Below are 16,720 nucleotides of genomic sequence, written 5' to 3'. Positions count from 1 at the left end.
GTGAAGGGAGTGAGGGAGCCTGAGACTTCTCAGTCCTGAATTCCACGCTCCTCAGAGCCCTTCCACCAGAAAATCCGCGTGGAAATGAGAGAAACCCCAAGGGGAGTGAACAGCTGGGGTACTGGGCCGTCAGATCAGGGGTCTGGGGGGAATGTCAGTTCTGAGGGGTACGTTCGCTACGTTCCACTCCTGCCCACCTGTCCCCAGTCTCTGCTCTGCCTTGCGGCAGGGTAACACAGGGCAGGGACCCAGGGCCTTCCAGAAGGGAGGCCACAGAGCCCAGGCAGGGCAGGTTTGGGGTGGCAGGAGGCCAGGGCCCAGGCCAGAGCCGGGAGCTGTCTGTTGAGGGGCCAGGACCAGCTGGGGAGACTTTGGTGAGGGAACCAAGGGGCACCGTGGGGATAGCTCTTCGTGTCTCAGGACTGGCACAGACTGTAGCTGTGGTCCTGTGCTGGGAGCAGAGTGGGTTGGGTTGGGAGCCCCTACCTGGCACGTTGTACCTTTTTCTTGGCTCTGGCCAGATTTTCTGTTGGATTTTTTCCGACATCTCAGACGGTGGCAGGGGAAAGCGGGATCCACAGGAACCGGAATATGAAGTCATTTCTGAGATCCAAGTAACTACAGCGCATGTCCAGACAGCCTCCACATCCTACCCGGGCTGTCAGGCAACTGAGCCAGGACGAGTGCTGCCTGGAGCTACCAGGGAAACAGACGTGGTGGGCGTGGCCTCAATGCTCCCCGCCCTTTGGTCGATGAGGAAGAGGAAGGCGAAAGGGGGCGTGGCCTGGCAGCCCAGTGGAGTAGAGTCACAATGGAAGCTGCCCACTCCAGGAAGAGTGGGGCCCAGCACGACCCTGGATGGCCTCCTTCAAAGAATTCTATTACCTGCTGCACCTGAGAGGCCACTCTCCCGGCTTCACCTTGAACCCTCTGGAGCCTCTGAACCCCCTACCTTCTCTTCACGCAGAAGTCTCTGATCCCAGGTCTCAGGACTGGGGATCCCACGCAGACTTCCTTATGCCAGAAATCAGCTCCAGCGACCCCCAACAGGTCGTCTGAAGCCCCCTCCCTCAAGGGTCCCTTGTCTGATTCTGGAAGCATCTCTGTCCCCTCGCAGCCGGATCCAGCCCAGGGCACTCCGACTACTTCTTCCCCAGCTGTTCCTCCTCCTGGACCCAGAGGTCAGTCCTCTTTCCTCTGAAAGCAAGGTCTGGGTCCCGAGGTTACCTTGGCGAGGGTCCTTCGCAACCCCTGTGTACCTGGACCTCTGCCCTACCCCCAGCAAGTCAATCACTGCTGCCGCCAGCCCTCCACTCCCTCCCAACCGCAGGCCTGCCCTGCTCAGAACCTCCAGGCCATTTCTCCTAAGCTGTCCTTCCTTTCCTCTTGCTCTCCAATAGCTGGGAGTACAGGTGCCCGCCCTAACGCACGGCTATTTTTAGAGACAGCGTCTTGCTCTGGCTCAGGCTGGTCTCAAACCTGTGAGCTCAGGCAATCCGTCTCCGTCGGCCTCCCAGAGTGCCATGATTACAGGCATGAGCCACAACCCCAGCCTTCTCTGTAGAGAATTCTATGACCACATTCATGAATACTAACAGTTCCCGAAATATAAATAAATAAATGAATAAATAAATAGCACTTTGACCCTGTGGCCATGGGCGTAGTCTTTAGGGACTAAGTATTCCATTCATCCAGAGAGAATTCTATAGTCACATAACTAAATGGCAACACTCCCTGAAAAAAATAAAAACTAAATAAATATTTATTTATTTTGAGACAGAGTCTCACTATGTCGCCCTGGGTAGAGTGCAGTGGCATCATAGCTCACTGCAACCTCAAACTCTTGGGCATAAGCGATCCTCTCGCCTCAGCTTCCCAAGTAGCTTGGACTACGATAGGGTCAAACCCCGCCCAAATGGGGTGGGCCCGCCTAAAAGAATCAGTGTCCCACCTGGGAAAGGTAAAGGGACCAACCCTCACCCTTACAACAGATGTCCAACCCAGGAAAGGGAATGTTCCGACCCCCACCTTCCAGACTTTAAAACCCCCATTTGCCATTGCCCACGTGTGGATTTCTTCCCCGCTCGGTTGGAAATCTTTCCCCACCTGCACCCAGGTGGAATTAAGCCATTTTAATTGCATAAACCGGGCCTCCGTTTTCCTTTTGTCCCTTGCCTTGGAATAATCTTTCCTCTTTGGCTCCCTAACCTTTCAGAATACAGGTGCCCCCCACAACGCCCCGCTATTTTTTCTATTTTAGTATACTGGGGGTCTCTCTCTTGCCCAGGCTGGTCTCCAACTCCTGAGCTCTGGGGATCCATCTGCCTCAGTCTCCCAGAGAGCTAAGATTACAGGCGTGAGCCACCATTAGGGGCCTCAAGTGTGTTTTCTTAATGGTCTTCTGTCTTGTTACTCTATCCATTATGGAAACTAGGATATTGACGTTTGTAAACATTATTTTTGAATTATCTAGCCCTTCATGTCTGAAATTTTATACTTTACATATCTGTGGATATTGCTAAATGTCTGTATGTTACAGTTGTATATATTGCTGACACATTGACACTTTTATCCTTGTAAAATATCTTTGTCTCTAGTTTTATTTTGTTTTGATGTATTTTATTGGATCTTAGTGTAGTCACTCCAGCTTTCACTTGGTTACATGTTTAAATTCCTTTACTTTCATTCTATTGATGCATTTGGATCAAAAGTGAATGTTGTGCTAAGAACATATATTTGAATCTTGTTTTTCTATTGCTATTTAGCATGAGAATTTCTGACTTATTGCACTGTTCAGTGGTTTTATTATTAAATTAATTGGATTTGCATTTATCAGTTTGCTTTTGGTTTTCTTTTCTTTTCTTTCTTTTTTTTGAGATGGAGTTTCATTTTATTGCCCTCAGTAGAGGGCTGTGGCATCACAGCTCACAGCAACCTCCAACCCCTGAGCTTAGGCAATTCTCTTGCCTCAGCCTCCTGAGTAGCTGGGACTACAGGTGCCTGCCACAATGCCTGGCTATTTTTTTGTTGCAATTTGGCTGGGGCCAGGTTTGAACCCGCCACCCTCGGTATATGGAGCCAGTCCCCTATCCACTGAGCGCTGCCCTTGCTTTTGGTTTTCTATATATCTCAAGCATTTCTGGATATTTTATCCTTTTGTTACTGCTTCTTTTTGTATTAAGAGAATTTTTCTTTTTTTTGGATTTTGGCCGGGGCTAGGTTTGAACCCGCCACCTCTGGCATATGGGACCGGCGCCCTACTCCTTGAGCCATAGGCGCCGCCCTTAAGAGAATTTTTCAACATAACATTTTAATTTATTTGTTGATTTTTCCTACATTTCTTATTGTTCTCTTTTCAAAAATTCTTTATTTTTTGAGTTATTTCCTTCTCATTTGCTCTATTGAATATTTTTACATTTAACTCTTCAGAATCTGGTTCAAATTTATATTAATATAATTTCAATGAGTTATACATATAAATGCTAGTGCTATTAGTTCTATTTTTTCTCTGCCCTTTTCATAGTATTAATGTTAGTTATTCAAGTTATGTATGTTGTACCCTCAAAGATACACTGATTTGGTTGTCTCTTTTTTATCTCTGTCATCCTGGGTACAGTTCTGTGGCATCATACCTCACACCAACTTCAGTCTCTTGGGCTCAAACAATCCTCCTGCCTTAGCCTCCTGAGTAGCTGGGACTACAGGCACATGCCACAACACTGGGTTAAGTTTTTCTGTTTTTAGTAGAAATGGGGTCTTGCTCTTGCTTAGGCTGGTCTCAAACTCCTGAATTCAAGCCATCCACCTACCTTGGCCTCCCAGAGTGCTAGGATTACAGGAGTAAGCCACCATACCTGGCCTAAATAAATATTTAAATGACCATGTGGCCATGGGCAGAGTTCTTAATTTGACCCAACATAAAATGAGGGAGTGAAGAATATTGGTTCTGACACATATGAGTGACCTACATTACACAAGATGAAACATCTTAACACAATGACATTCCTTAAGGCATTCCCTACCACTATAGAAAAAGAATGACACAAGATTCACAAATTTAGTGTAGGAACATCTATTTCAACGTCGTTTTAACTTAAGAAAGTACCTGCTAAAACCATTCATTTTAAAATTTGGAGGAAATCTGGAAGGCAGCAGATGACTTTGTGGGTTTTCACGTTTGTCTATTTTTACACGTCTTCTCTCTTCTTTTTCCTGAAATATGTGCTGAAGTTCAGTAAACTTATGATATGTCATTCTGTTGAGGCTGGTCAGATAAGTAGTCAAGGAGGCAGAGGGGGTTACTGGTTTCTTTCAATAAACTACTGAGCACCAGTCCAGATGACCACTCTTCCAGTGAATTCTCCCTAGCTGCTTTACTCAGGTTTAATGAGTGGTAGGAAAGGTTATTGTTTGTGAAAACATCACGAGGCAGTTTTCACAATGTCATAAACTCTGGCACACTTGGGGGACAAGCAGAGACTGGTCATTCAGTGTGGTCACCTGAGGGGCAGCTCGCAGCTTGACAGTCCTGGGGGAGGAAGGCCACAGATGTGATGCCAAGACTCTCAGAGGATTTCCTTTAGAGGGAAACAGGGCCACATTAGGGACGGAAGATGTGTAATGTAGAGGAGAGAGGATGTGTCATGATCAGGGAAACTTCCTTATCTAGGCATGTCCTCTGGGGCATCAACTTGGATTCCCTTTGAACAATGGATAGGAATATTGGAGAAAGAGAGTCAGGGGAGCTCTTGCATCAGGAGTCCAGGATATGGTGGACAGGTCCCAGTCATCAGAGGTCTGTGTCTCCCATGGGACCATGTACACATCCCATGCCAGATCCATCACTCATTCATGATGTGATGCTAAAAGCCACTCAGCTTCCCTAAATGTCACAACCACTCAGTAGAAAACAGAAGGGGCAGCACCTCCTCTGCCCACCCACAGGTTGATGTAGGGATCACAGGTCATAATGCCAGATGTTCCCTAACAGCGGCAGAGCATCATACCCACAGAAGGGATGAGAAATCACTCTCCATCCCCCACTGCCCTGGAATGATGTGAGCACCCTACCTGGTGTCCAGTTTGTTCCCCCTGTCATTTAGGAAACATGGAGGATAACTAAGGGACCAGTCCTCTTCCTCATGATTCACCTGGATTGAGACATTTCAGCCTCCTCATGTCATAACAAATCAGCCTATTACCATTGTCATATGACAATGCAGAGAACTGAGGACAGAGGGATCTCATGACCTTCTCAGGTGTAGGTGCCTGTCAATGGGCTTGGACCCCGTCCCTAACTCTGTACCACCAGTGCCCTGCTCTCTGTCTCTCTGCTCTGCTGCCTTTCTGTGTGGTCTCATCTCCATGAAGACTTGGCCCACACAGGCTCCCTGAACCCCACGATCTCCCTGAAACCCAGCTTTCATCAGATGGCTCTGCTTAGAAGTCAGTAAACAATGGGATCAGATGTTCAAACTCACACTCAAAGTTTGCTAGTTCTCTCTGGATTTCTGTCAGGAAGATGCCTGCAGGTGTCCCTATTGTGAAGGCACTAACCGTGTTCTTTGTTGACAGTGCTGCGCCCCTTCCCCAACCCCAACTCAGAGCAGAGCATTGTACTGCATCAGATTTGGTCACCTGAAAAACTTACTGTGGCCATGAAGGTTATTCAGAATAGTGATTGGGGATTACTTGGTGTCCCATATGTAAGACAACCTATAAAGAGTGTAAGCTGTGTTTTTCATGGAGCAATATTTTAATTTTCCTTGTCATAAGTGTTGCTGCCACCACAGAATTCAATATACATTGGAAAGTCAAGATTGGTTCACATTCATTGCAGCCAATAATTCAAGTTCATGTCTAGATACTACCTGATTATTGACCACTGGAATCAAAATACCTCGCTGGGCCATGCTTGGTGGGTGAGGCCTGTCATCCTTACCCTTTGGGAGGCTGAGGCAGGAGGATCACTGGAGCCCAGGACTTTGAGGTTGCGGTGAGCTATGATGACACCACCCACACTGTAGCTTTCTAGCCAGGGAGGCAGAGTGAGACCCTGTCCTCCCCCATCCCTGAAAATATCTGTCTGAAGCAATGGTGCTAAATGATTTTTTTTTTTTTTTGCAGTTTTTGGCTGGATCTGGGTTTGAACCAGCCACCTCTGGTATATGGGGCCGGCGCCCTGCTCCTTTGAGCCACAGGTGTCACCCCTAAATGATGATTTTTATTTTATTTTATTTTATTTATTTATTTATTTTATAGAGACAGAGTCTCACTTTATGGCCCTGGGTAGAGTGCCATGGCATCACACAGCTCACAGCAACCTCCAGCTCCTGGGCTTAAGTGATTCTCTTGCCTCAGCCTCCCGAGTAGCTGGGACTACAGGCACCCGCCACAACACCCAGCTATTTTTTGGTTGCAGTTCAGCCGGGGCGGGGTTTGAACCCACCAACCTCGGTATATGGGGCCGGCGCCCTACCGACTGAGCCACAGGCGCCGCCCCTAAATGATGATTTTTAATAAAAGGCATCCTCTCATCTAGAAGAGTTTGGGATTGACATCAAAATGGATCCAAGTTCCCTTATCATTCTTTCCTCTCTCCCCCATGTCCTATTTGTAACTATCAATAACATCTTCACTTACTGGGATATATTTGCTACAATTAATCCAAAATTTGATACCTGATTCTCTATGGAGAATCATTTCCATTCAGGTTCACTCTTTCAGTTGGGCATTTCTGTCAAGTGTGACAACGCTCAAAGCCCTGTTGCCCATTGTGTCCTCACGTGGTGCGCTCTCCCTGCCCTCAAAGTCCCCTTATCTTACTGCTTTATCTCTGTTGTTGGTTCACAGAACCTGGCAACTATGGAGATTTTCACTGTTCATGTAGTTTTGAGTTTTCCAGAATGTCATGTAGTTGGAATGATATAAATGGAGCTGTTTTAGACTCCATTTCTCTCATCCATATGTACTGAATGTTCCTTGATCTCTCTGTGATGCTTGTGTAGATCTAACATTTCATCTGGTGTTTTCTCTCCTTTGTTTCAGCAAACCAATGTTTCTCCTGTCCCTGCTGCCCTTCAGTCGTCCCAGATATCCTACCCATCTCTCTCCATCCCCAGCCTGTTCCCCTGACCCCACTCATGCCACCTCCTCGCCTCTGGTGCCCCCTCGACCTATTTAGGTCATCAACCTCTTCTCGCCCCTGGTCCCTGCCCACCCTCACTGGTGCACGGCCCCTCCCCAGCCCCCTGTTCCTTCCTGGTGTCCCCCCTCCACAATCCCCTCCCAGCCCCCTGTTCCTGCTTGGTGACTCCCCTCTCAGCCCCCTGTACCTGCCTGTTGGCCCCCATCCACTGCCCCCTCCCAGCCCCTTCTTCTTGCCTGGCTGTGTCCCTGTACAGCCCCCCTCCCAGCCCCGAGCCCCTGCCCATCTGCAATTGTCTTGGGTCCCTTTTCTGGTAGCATTTGAAAAGAACTGCCCCAGAGCCACCGGGCAGGCAACCCTCCCCACCTGCATCCTGCCCACTTCTCAGGCTGCATTGGTGGCAGTAGCCCCATTGCATTGAAAGTCCAAGAACAGGATGTGGGGCCACCACTCATTGCCTGCGATGGACTGGCCATGGATTGGAAGCACAGGCAAGGACTTGGCTCTGCAGTGTGCCTTTTTCTTGGTGGAAGTGAAAGATACTCCTCAGCAAAATGGGTCTTTTTCCCTGGGATGCTGCTGAGACAAGAGGCCTGTCCCTAGCCCATGTCACCTTCCCCATGAACTTGTGACTCCTCCTCTGAGGCATTCTTTCTCCTTGGCAGGTGGACCGCAGGTTAGCATCAGTAAGTGATGGGAAATGGGAGGATGTTAATGAACAAAGATTAGACTACAATCACCACTGTGGTGTGAGTTAGAAAATTTAAATCATAATCTGAACCCAATCCTAGAAAACAGAATCTGTGTGGGCGGCGCCTGTGGCTCAGCGGGTAGGGCGCCGGTCCCATATGCCGGAGGTGGCGGGTTCAAACCCAGCCCCGGCCAAATTAAAAAAAAAAAAAAAGAAAACTGAATCTGTGGGCAAGGACACAGTGATGGGAGGTCTTCATATAGGCCAAGGGCGGGCAGTGCCTGTGGCTCAGTGAGTAAGTGCTGGCCCCATACACAGAGGGTTCAAATCCGGCCCCCGCCAAACTGCAATAAAAAATAGCCAGACATTATGGCAAGTGCCTATAGTCCCAACTACTGTGGAGGCTAAGGCAAGAGAACTGCCTAAGCCCAAGAGCTGGAGGTTGCTGTGAGCTGTGATGCCACAGCAAACTACTGAGGGCGACACAGTGAGATTCTGTCTCTAAAAAAAAAAATAATGATAAAGTAAAATAAAAAAATAAACAAACAAATTGGCCAAGGGATTTTAACATGAAGCCTGGGCTGAGAACTACTTAGCTGAGTCTTGTTTCTGAGGTTTCCATGTGCATTATCAATCACACTTTAAGTAAATAGGTTCTGCAGATTTGGAAGCATCTATGACACTTCCATAACGAGTCTGTGTTAATGCAGGTAAGGCTTTCCTTGGACCCACCAGCAGCAGCGGTTAGCTAGAGACAGCAGGCACAGCACACAAGAGTCCTCACCCCCAAGGCTTTCATCACAAAAGAAACTGTCCTAAGAGATCACATTTCTTTTTGGCCATTTGAAGTTCACAGAAGGGTGGAGAAAGCAGCAATGTGTGGCTCTACATTTGTAAAACATCTCCGTTATGTGTTAATGTGGTGTTTCCGGAGCAGGAGCCATATGCTCATAGGTGGCTCATGTTACAGAGCACTGAGCTGGGACACCACAAGGTGTGAGTTAACCTTCATAGGGGAGTCAGGTGCAAAATGTCCCTAAATTTTAAGCAGGATTCAAATGAATAACCTAGTCTTTGTATTTTTTCCCCTATCACTTCATGCTAAGAAGAATATATATAAAATAAAAGCTTAATACAGACCAAAACAACACTGAAAAGGGAGAAGTGTAGTTGGGAAGGATTTTTTTATAACTTGTGGAGCAACTACTGGATCTGCAGGAGTGAAAACTTGTTGCTAGGTGGGATGTTTCTAGAAACATAGGCTTAGTAAGAAAAAAAATAAGACCCCCCAAAATAGTCCTTTGATCCCATTTACCTGTTTTAAAAATTTGTGAGTATTAGCTTTGGAAAGACAGGAGGAGCAGCCACCCAGAAGTCCAATTTCTTTTTGTTCTGTAAGGGGAGACTCCAGCATGGGTGCAGACTTGGAGCAGACTCAGAGAAAGGTGGGTATGGGCAGGGCTATGGCAGGGAGCAGGCCTCAGGCTTCTCTTTATGCTGCTTGTTTCTTTTCAGTTCTATCTTTCCCGACTCTGCCCAAGGGAAATTTTATTCCCAGAGTTTGTGTTTGTTTTTTGTTTTCTCCTTTTTTCTTTTTTTCTGAGACAGAGACTTGCTCTGTCACCCTGGGTAAAGCACCATGGCATCATTGTAGTTCACAGCACTCTCAGACTCCTGAGTTCAAGCAATCCTCTGGCCTCAGCCTCCCAAGTAGCTGGGACTACAAGCAGGCACCACCAAGCCCGGCTAGTTTTTTCTATTTTTAGTAGAGACAGGGTCTTGCGTTTGCTCAGGTTGGTCTCAAACTCTTGAACTCAAACAATTCACCCCCCTTGGCCTTCCAGAGTGTTATGATTAGATCACGCCTAGCCTGTTTCATTCTTTTTTTGAGACAGAATTTTACTCTGTTGCCTGGGGTAGAGTGGAGTCATTGTACCTCAACTCCTGGGCTTAACTGATCCTCTTACCTCAGCCTCCCAAGTAGCGGGAATTATAGGCATGTGAAATGATACCTAATTTTTCTATTTGTATTTTTATTTTTTTTTTGGAGACAGAGCCTCAAGCTGTTGCCCTGGGTACAGTGCCGTGGCTCCCAGCTCCCAGCAACCTCAAACTGTTGGGCTAAAGCGATTCTCTTGCCTCAGCCTCCCAAATAGCTGGGACTACAGGCACCTGCCACAATGCCGGGCTATTTTGTTGTTGTTGTTGTCGTTGTCGTTGTTTTAGCTGGCCCAGGCTGGGTTCAAACCCGCCAGCCTTGGTATATGAGGCTGGTGCCCTACCCACTGAGCAACACGTGCCACCCCAATTTTTCTATTTTTAGTAAAGACAGTGTTTCCCTCTTGCTCAGGCCCATCTCATACTTATGAGTTCAAGGTGAAAGACTTGGGGCAGAACCCCCCACTCAGCCCGGAGCTCTGACCACCCCAATCAACCGCAAGAGTCGTCTCTTGATGCAAAAACGCAAGAGGATTTTTATTCCTGTATACGGGGACTTGATTCACAACTCTTTTAGGAGCCGAGAAATCAAGTCCCCCACAGCAGTTTTTTACAAGCTTATAAAGGCAAAAACTACAAAGTAGGCGGGAATAGCAGACATGCCAGGGACTCTAACAAAGTAAGAGAGAATACACACACCTGGGATTCTAATTAGATAAGGAGAACTCTAGTTCACTATTCAACTGTCTTAAGACAAGACTAATAGTCAAATATTTACTTAATAGTAAACATTTGCTGAAGCTCCTGGGGCTATCTCCTGGAACAGTTACAAAAGGTCACATTCCTATGGTAATATTTTCTTTCAAAGGGATCCTCCCATCTCAGCCTCCCAGAGTGCTAAGATTACAGGTGTAAGCTAACACATTGGGCATGATTTTATTTTTTTAAACCCTATCCTTATCTAATTTTTAACATACAATAATAAGCAATTTAACCCAAACATACAAGGTTCTCTAAAAAAAGTTATAAGCTTAATATTTACTCTTAACAAGACAAAAGCAATAGAATAACCTGGTCACTAATTGCCCTTCATTGGTCCCATCAGCACTCACACCAACATATGGGAAGTGTTTCAAAGGGAGCCCTTTACACCTCCCCTGTGTACCTCGCTTCTTAGTACTGAACAAAAGGCAACCATTTATACATTTTTTTGTATAAAGTTTTAAAGTTTCTGGACATTAAAGATCACAACTGCTGGGCGGTACCTGTGGCTCAGGGGGTAGTGCCAGCCCCATATACTGAGGGTGGCGGGTTCAAAGCCACCCCAGCCAAACTGCAAGAAAAAAATAGCTGGGTGTTGTGGCAGGTGCCTGTAGTCCCAACTACTGGGGAGGCTGAGGCAAGAGAATCGCCTAAGCCCAGGAGTTGGAGGTTGCTGTGAGCTGTGATGCCATGACACTCTACCAAGGGCGATAAAGTGAGACTGTCTCTACAAAAATGATCACAATTGCTTCATCTCAGCTCGGTGCCTGTGGCTCAAGCGGCTAAGGTGCCAGCCACATATACCTGAGCTAGTGGGTTTGAATCCAGCCCGGTTCCACCAAACAACAATGACAGCTGCAACAAAAAATAGCCGGGCGTTGTAGTGAGCCCAATAGTCCCAGCTACTTGGGAGGCAGAGGCAGGAGAATCACTTGAGCCCAGGAGATGGAGTTTGCTATAAGCTGTGATGCTACCGCACTCTACCCAGGGAGACAGCTTGAGGCTCTGTCTCAAAAACAAACAAACAAAGCAACCAACTGCTTCATCTGGTTTCTCATAGCCAGATGAAATAAAGGCAATTGATTATCTATCAGTCTGCATCTCCGGACCTCCTCCTTTCTCTTCACCCAAGTACCAAGACACTGGAGCAACTCCCATCTGGGCTCCAACCAAGAAGTTGTCTTCTGTGAGGGGAGGAACAAACCCCACACCATTCATTTCTCCCTTTCTTCCATGGAATCAGGATTGTATCTGCTGTCAGCCTCCAACAAGCCTGCACAACACATCCTCAATGTCTCAGAGGCTGACGCCCCCACAGTGATCCAGGCAGGAGAAACTCACCCTATGTGGGTCAGAAAAGAGAATACACCTTCCCTGGTGAAGCAGCTGACACTGGATCAGCTGTGGGCTCTAATCTATGCAGGATAAGCTAACTCTGGGGCAAGAGGAAGGACAAGAATAACCTAATGCCCCATAACACAGCATATGGGCAGGTATCGTTGTGGCCATGGCAATGGATATTTTCCGGCCCTGCCCTCTGACTGCTTGATTACACTGAAAGATTCTGCCACCAGATTCTGTCATACCAGAAAGCCTGCACATATCTACAGCAGCTCCATAGACAAGAGTTGGAAAACTCAGAGGGCCTCACTCCAAAAATTGGGCTTTAAAATATTTATGTTGAGAGAAATCATAATTTTAACCAAAAAGATAAAACATTTCTATGTTCAAAATTAAAGACCATTGAGATAAGAAATTGAAGAAAACAAAAATAAATGGGGAGATATTTCTTGGTCATGAATCAGCAGGATTAGTGTTTAAAATGTACTACACACTGGCTCGACGCCTGTAGCTTAGCGGCTAGGGCGCCAGCCACATACACTAGAGCTGGTGGGTTCGAAACCAGCCCAGACCTGCCAAACAACAATGACAACTACAACCAAAAAATAGCCAGGCAGTGTGGCGGGCGCCTGTAGTGACAGCTACTCGGGAGGCTGAGGCAAGAGAATCACCTAAGCCCAGAAGTTGGAGGTTGCTGTGAGCTGTGACACTACAGCACTCTACCAAGGGCAACAAAGTGAGACTCTGTCTCTAAAAAAATAAATAAATAAAATAAAATGTACTACACAAAATGATCTAAAAATCAGTACAATTCTCATCAAAATACCACTGTCATTCTTCACTGAAATAACAAAAGTCTTAAAATGTATGTTACCACAAAAGACCCTGAATATAGGTAATGCAAGCCCTGCACCATAGCTCAGTGGTTAGGGTGCTGGCCACATACACCAGGGCTGGCGGGTTTGAATACAGCCAGGGCCTGCTAAACAATGACAACCACAACAACAAAAATAGCCAGGTGTTATGGCGGGCACCTGTTGTCCCAGCTACTTGGGAGGCTGAGGCAAGAGAATCGCTTGCTGTCTCAAAAATAAAAAAAAGAAAAGAAAAAGAAAAAAAAGAAATGAGCCATACTCAGAAATATAAACATTCCATGACCTTATTCATATGGGGAATCTAAAAAAGTTCATCTCACTGAAGTATAGAGTAGAATGGTAGAATGGTGTTGCCAGAGATGGGTTCTTAGAAGGGAGATGGATTTGGGGAGATGTCTGCCAAAGAATACGTATCTAGAGTTAGCATAAGTTTAAGAGAACTATTGTACAACCTAGCGACTATAGTTACTGACAGACTGTATATCTGAAAAATACTAAGACAATTGATATTAAACGTTCTCACCACAAAAAATATAATTATGGTAAAGCATTTGCTAATGAGCCTGAACTAAGCATTTGACATTTATATATTTCAAAACTTCATGTTCTACATGTATGTATACTTTTATCAGATTAAAACCATTATGGCAGGATATCAGTATTGCAAACAGTATTGTTTTTCATTAGCTTAGCTAAACGACATCACATAGATTTAGCCATACTTCTGTCATTACATTTGTCATTTATAATCATAGAACTTCGAAATTTACCAGCATGGATAGAACCTAGCACAGAACCTGGCAGAGGCCAGTGTAAATTAGGGCTGTTACTGTAACCTCAGGACACCGGAATTTCCTGCTGTCAATGGTGATGTCTTGGAAAATACTAATGCAGCCGATGATGCTAATGCTTCCATTGCTGGCCACGCTGTTAACCTGAAAAACAAGTTTGTGTCCTGAATTACTGGAGGATGTTTCAATGGCATGATCTCCGAGATTTCTCTAGAGAGAATGAAGAGCAGTTGGATACAGATAGGCGACTAAGAATGAAACAGTTAAGCGCTTCCACTAAAATAGAAATACAATAAGAAATTTCCCAAGATTGCAATCAATCTGGAAAAGATTCACAGACAACAATCATTGTTTTAGCATTTAACATGAATACTCAAAAATAGAAGATTATTCATAGAAAAATAAATTGTGTCATAAGTACTTTATTGAAAAAACTAAATTCAGGCCAAGCATACTGCCTCACGCCCTAATCCTAGCACTCTGGGAAGCCAAATTGAAAGGATCTCTTCAGCTCAGGAATTTAAGAACAGACTGAGCAAGAGCGAGACCCAGTCTGTACTAAAAATAGAAAAATTAGTCAGGTGTTATGGTAGACACCTGTATCTCAGCAACTCAAGGAGGCTGAGGCAGGAGGATTGGTTGAGTCTGGAAGTTTGGGGTTGCTATGAGCTAAGGTGATGCCACAACACTCTAGCATGGGAAAGAAAGGGAAATTGTCTCAAAAAGAAAATAAATGAATAAATTCAAAATTCATCACTTACCATTAACTTTCCTTAAGCATTTACTTCTAGGTCAGGTGTGGTGGCTGATGCCTATAAATCCTAGCACTCTGGAGGCCAAGGTGGGTGGATTGCTTGAGCTCACCAAGACCCATCTCTACTAAAATTTAAAAAAACTAGCTGGGGCTCAGAGCCAGCCACATACACCAAAGCTGGTGGGTTCGAACCCGGTCTGGGCTAGCTAAACAACAATGACAACTGCAACAAAAAAATAGCTAGGCGTTGTGGCGGGTGCCTGTAATCCCAGCTACTTGGGAGACTAAGGCAAGAAAATCACTTAAGCCCAAGAGTTTGAGGTTGCTGTGAACTGTGATGCCATAGCACTCTACTGAGAGCAACATAGTGAGACTCTGTCTCAAAGAGAAAAAACAAAAAAGAAACTAGCTGGGTGTAGTGGCTGGCGCCCGCACTTGTAGTTCCAACTACTCAAGATGCTAAGGCCAGAAGGATCGCGTCAACCCAGGAGTTGGAGGTTGCTGTGAGCTATGATGTCACCACGGCACTTTACACAGCGCAATAGAGTGAGACCCTGTCTCGAAAAAAAAGAAAAAAAAATACTTCCAAGATATGTTTAATCTTAAGAAATATTCAAATTCTAATGTGTTTCTTTATGTATCATTTACAATATGTTAAGGCCCATGGTCATTAATGTTTTTCCTAGTCTAACTAATTTAATACTTATAATTTGGGTTAGGATCTAACAAGGTTTTTCTTTTACAAAGGCAAACAATATTAAGTGCCTGACTGAATCATCTGTTCTATGCACACTGCATCCTTCTTATCACAACTAAGTGATCAGAATGTTTCATTTATGCCCAATAAATGCTCTCAAACTCTCCAGATAAAAACTTTTTTTTACCACATTAAAAAAAAATTCAAATTTGGCTTGGTGCCTGTAGCTCAGTGGCTAGGGCGCCAGCCACCTACACTGGAGCTTGCAGGTTTGAATCCAGCCCAGGCCTGCCAAACAACGACGACTACAACCAAAAAATAGCCGGGCGTTGTGGCAGGCGCCTGTAGTCCCAGCTACTTGGGAGGCTAAGGCAAGAGAATCGCTTAAGCCAGTGGTTCTCAACCTTCCTAATACCTCCTAATGCTGCGACCCTTTAATACAGTTCCTCATGTTGTGGTGACCCCCAACCATAAAATTATTTTTGTTGCTACTTCATAAGTGTAATTTTGCTACTGTTATGAATCGTAATGTAAATATCTGATATGTAGGATGTATTTTCATTGTTACAAAGGAGTCATGACCCACGGGTTGAGAACCACTGGTTTAAGCTCAAGAGTTTCAGGTTGCTGTGAGCTGTTTGACACCATGGCACTCTCTACCAAAGGCAATGTAGTAAAACTGTCTCAAAAAAAAAAAAAGTTCAAATTTTTTCATCAGAATCTAAAATGCACAGGAAGTGGAGATAATTAGGAAATTAAAGAAGTAGAATTACATTCTAAACTCAGAGAGTCAATTGTGTAGCCTGGGAACAGGTATCTTCTTTGCAGATGAAGAACCAGTGCCATTTCTGTGTGTGACCATTTTCCATACCTTACATGCGACCACGAACTCCCATCCAACAGGAGTATCTACCGTTAATAATTATAGAGCATCTATTACACACCGAGTGCTCTCTTTTGTTTGTTCAAATCATGTAAGTGTTGAAACAACTCATGACTTATAAAAACTCCCCAGGTTAACCTAAACAAATTGTCTCCTTAAAGTCAACCAACTCAGGTCAATTATACAAAGCAGTGGTTCTCAAGGTTCCTAATACAGCAAACATTTAATACAGTCCAAAGGGGTCGCGACCCACAGGTTGAGGAACCTCTGATATAAAGAGAAAGGAATTATAACTGAAGAAAATTAACTCAAGTAGGATTCTCCAATTGAGAAGAAAAAAATTGAAGGTACAAATTAAGGTACGAGTTAACTTAATGCACTCACCGTGGAATTACTCATCTTCAAATTATTTTTGTGAGTACCATTAAATTTCATAAGAAATTATTCTTAGCTGGCTGCAGCATCTCAGTGGTTAGTACTCTGGTCCTGCACACCAAGGGCAGTGAGTTCGAGCCTTGCTGGACCAGATTAAAAAAAGAAATTATTCTTGTAGCCCAAGAGTTTGAGGTTGCTGTGAGCTAGCTTGATGTCACAGCACTCAACTCAGGGCAACAGAGACCTTGTCTCAAAAAAAAAAATTATATGGCTCGCTGACTATAGCTCAGAGACTAGGGTGCCAGCCACATACACTGAGGCTGGTGAGTTCGAATCCAGCCCGGGCCTGCCAAACAACAATGACAACTACAACCCAAAAATAGCCAGGTGTCGTGGCAGGCGCCTGTAGTGCTAGCTGCTTGGGAGGCTGAGGCAAGAGAATTGCTTAAGCCCAAGAGTTTGAGGT

This window comes from Nycticebus coucang, chromosome 20, assembly GCF_027406575.1.
Source record: "Nycticebus coucang isolate mNycCou1 chromosome 20, mNycCou1.pri, whole genome shotgun sequence".
Classification (NCBI taxonomy): domain Eukaryota; kingdom Metazoa; phylum Chordata; class Mammalia; order Primates; family Lorisidae; genus Nycticebus; species Nycticebus coucang.
This window is presented reverse-complemented; position numbering follows the sequence as displayed.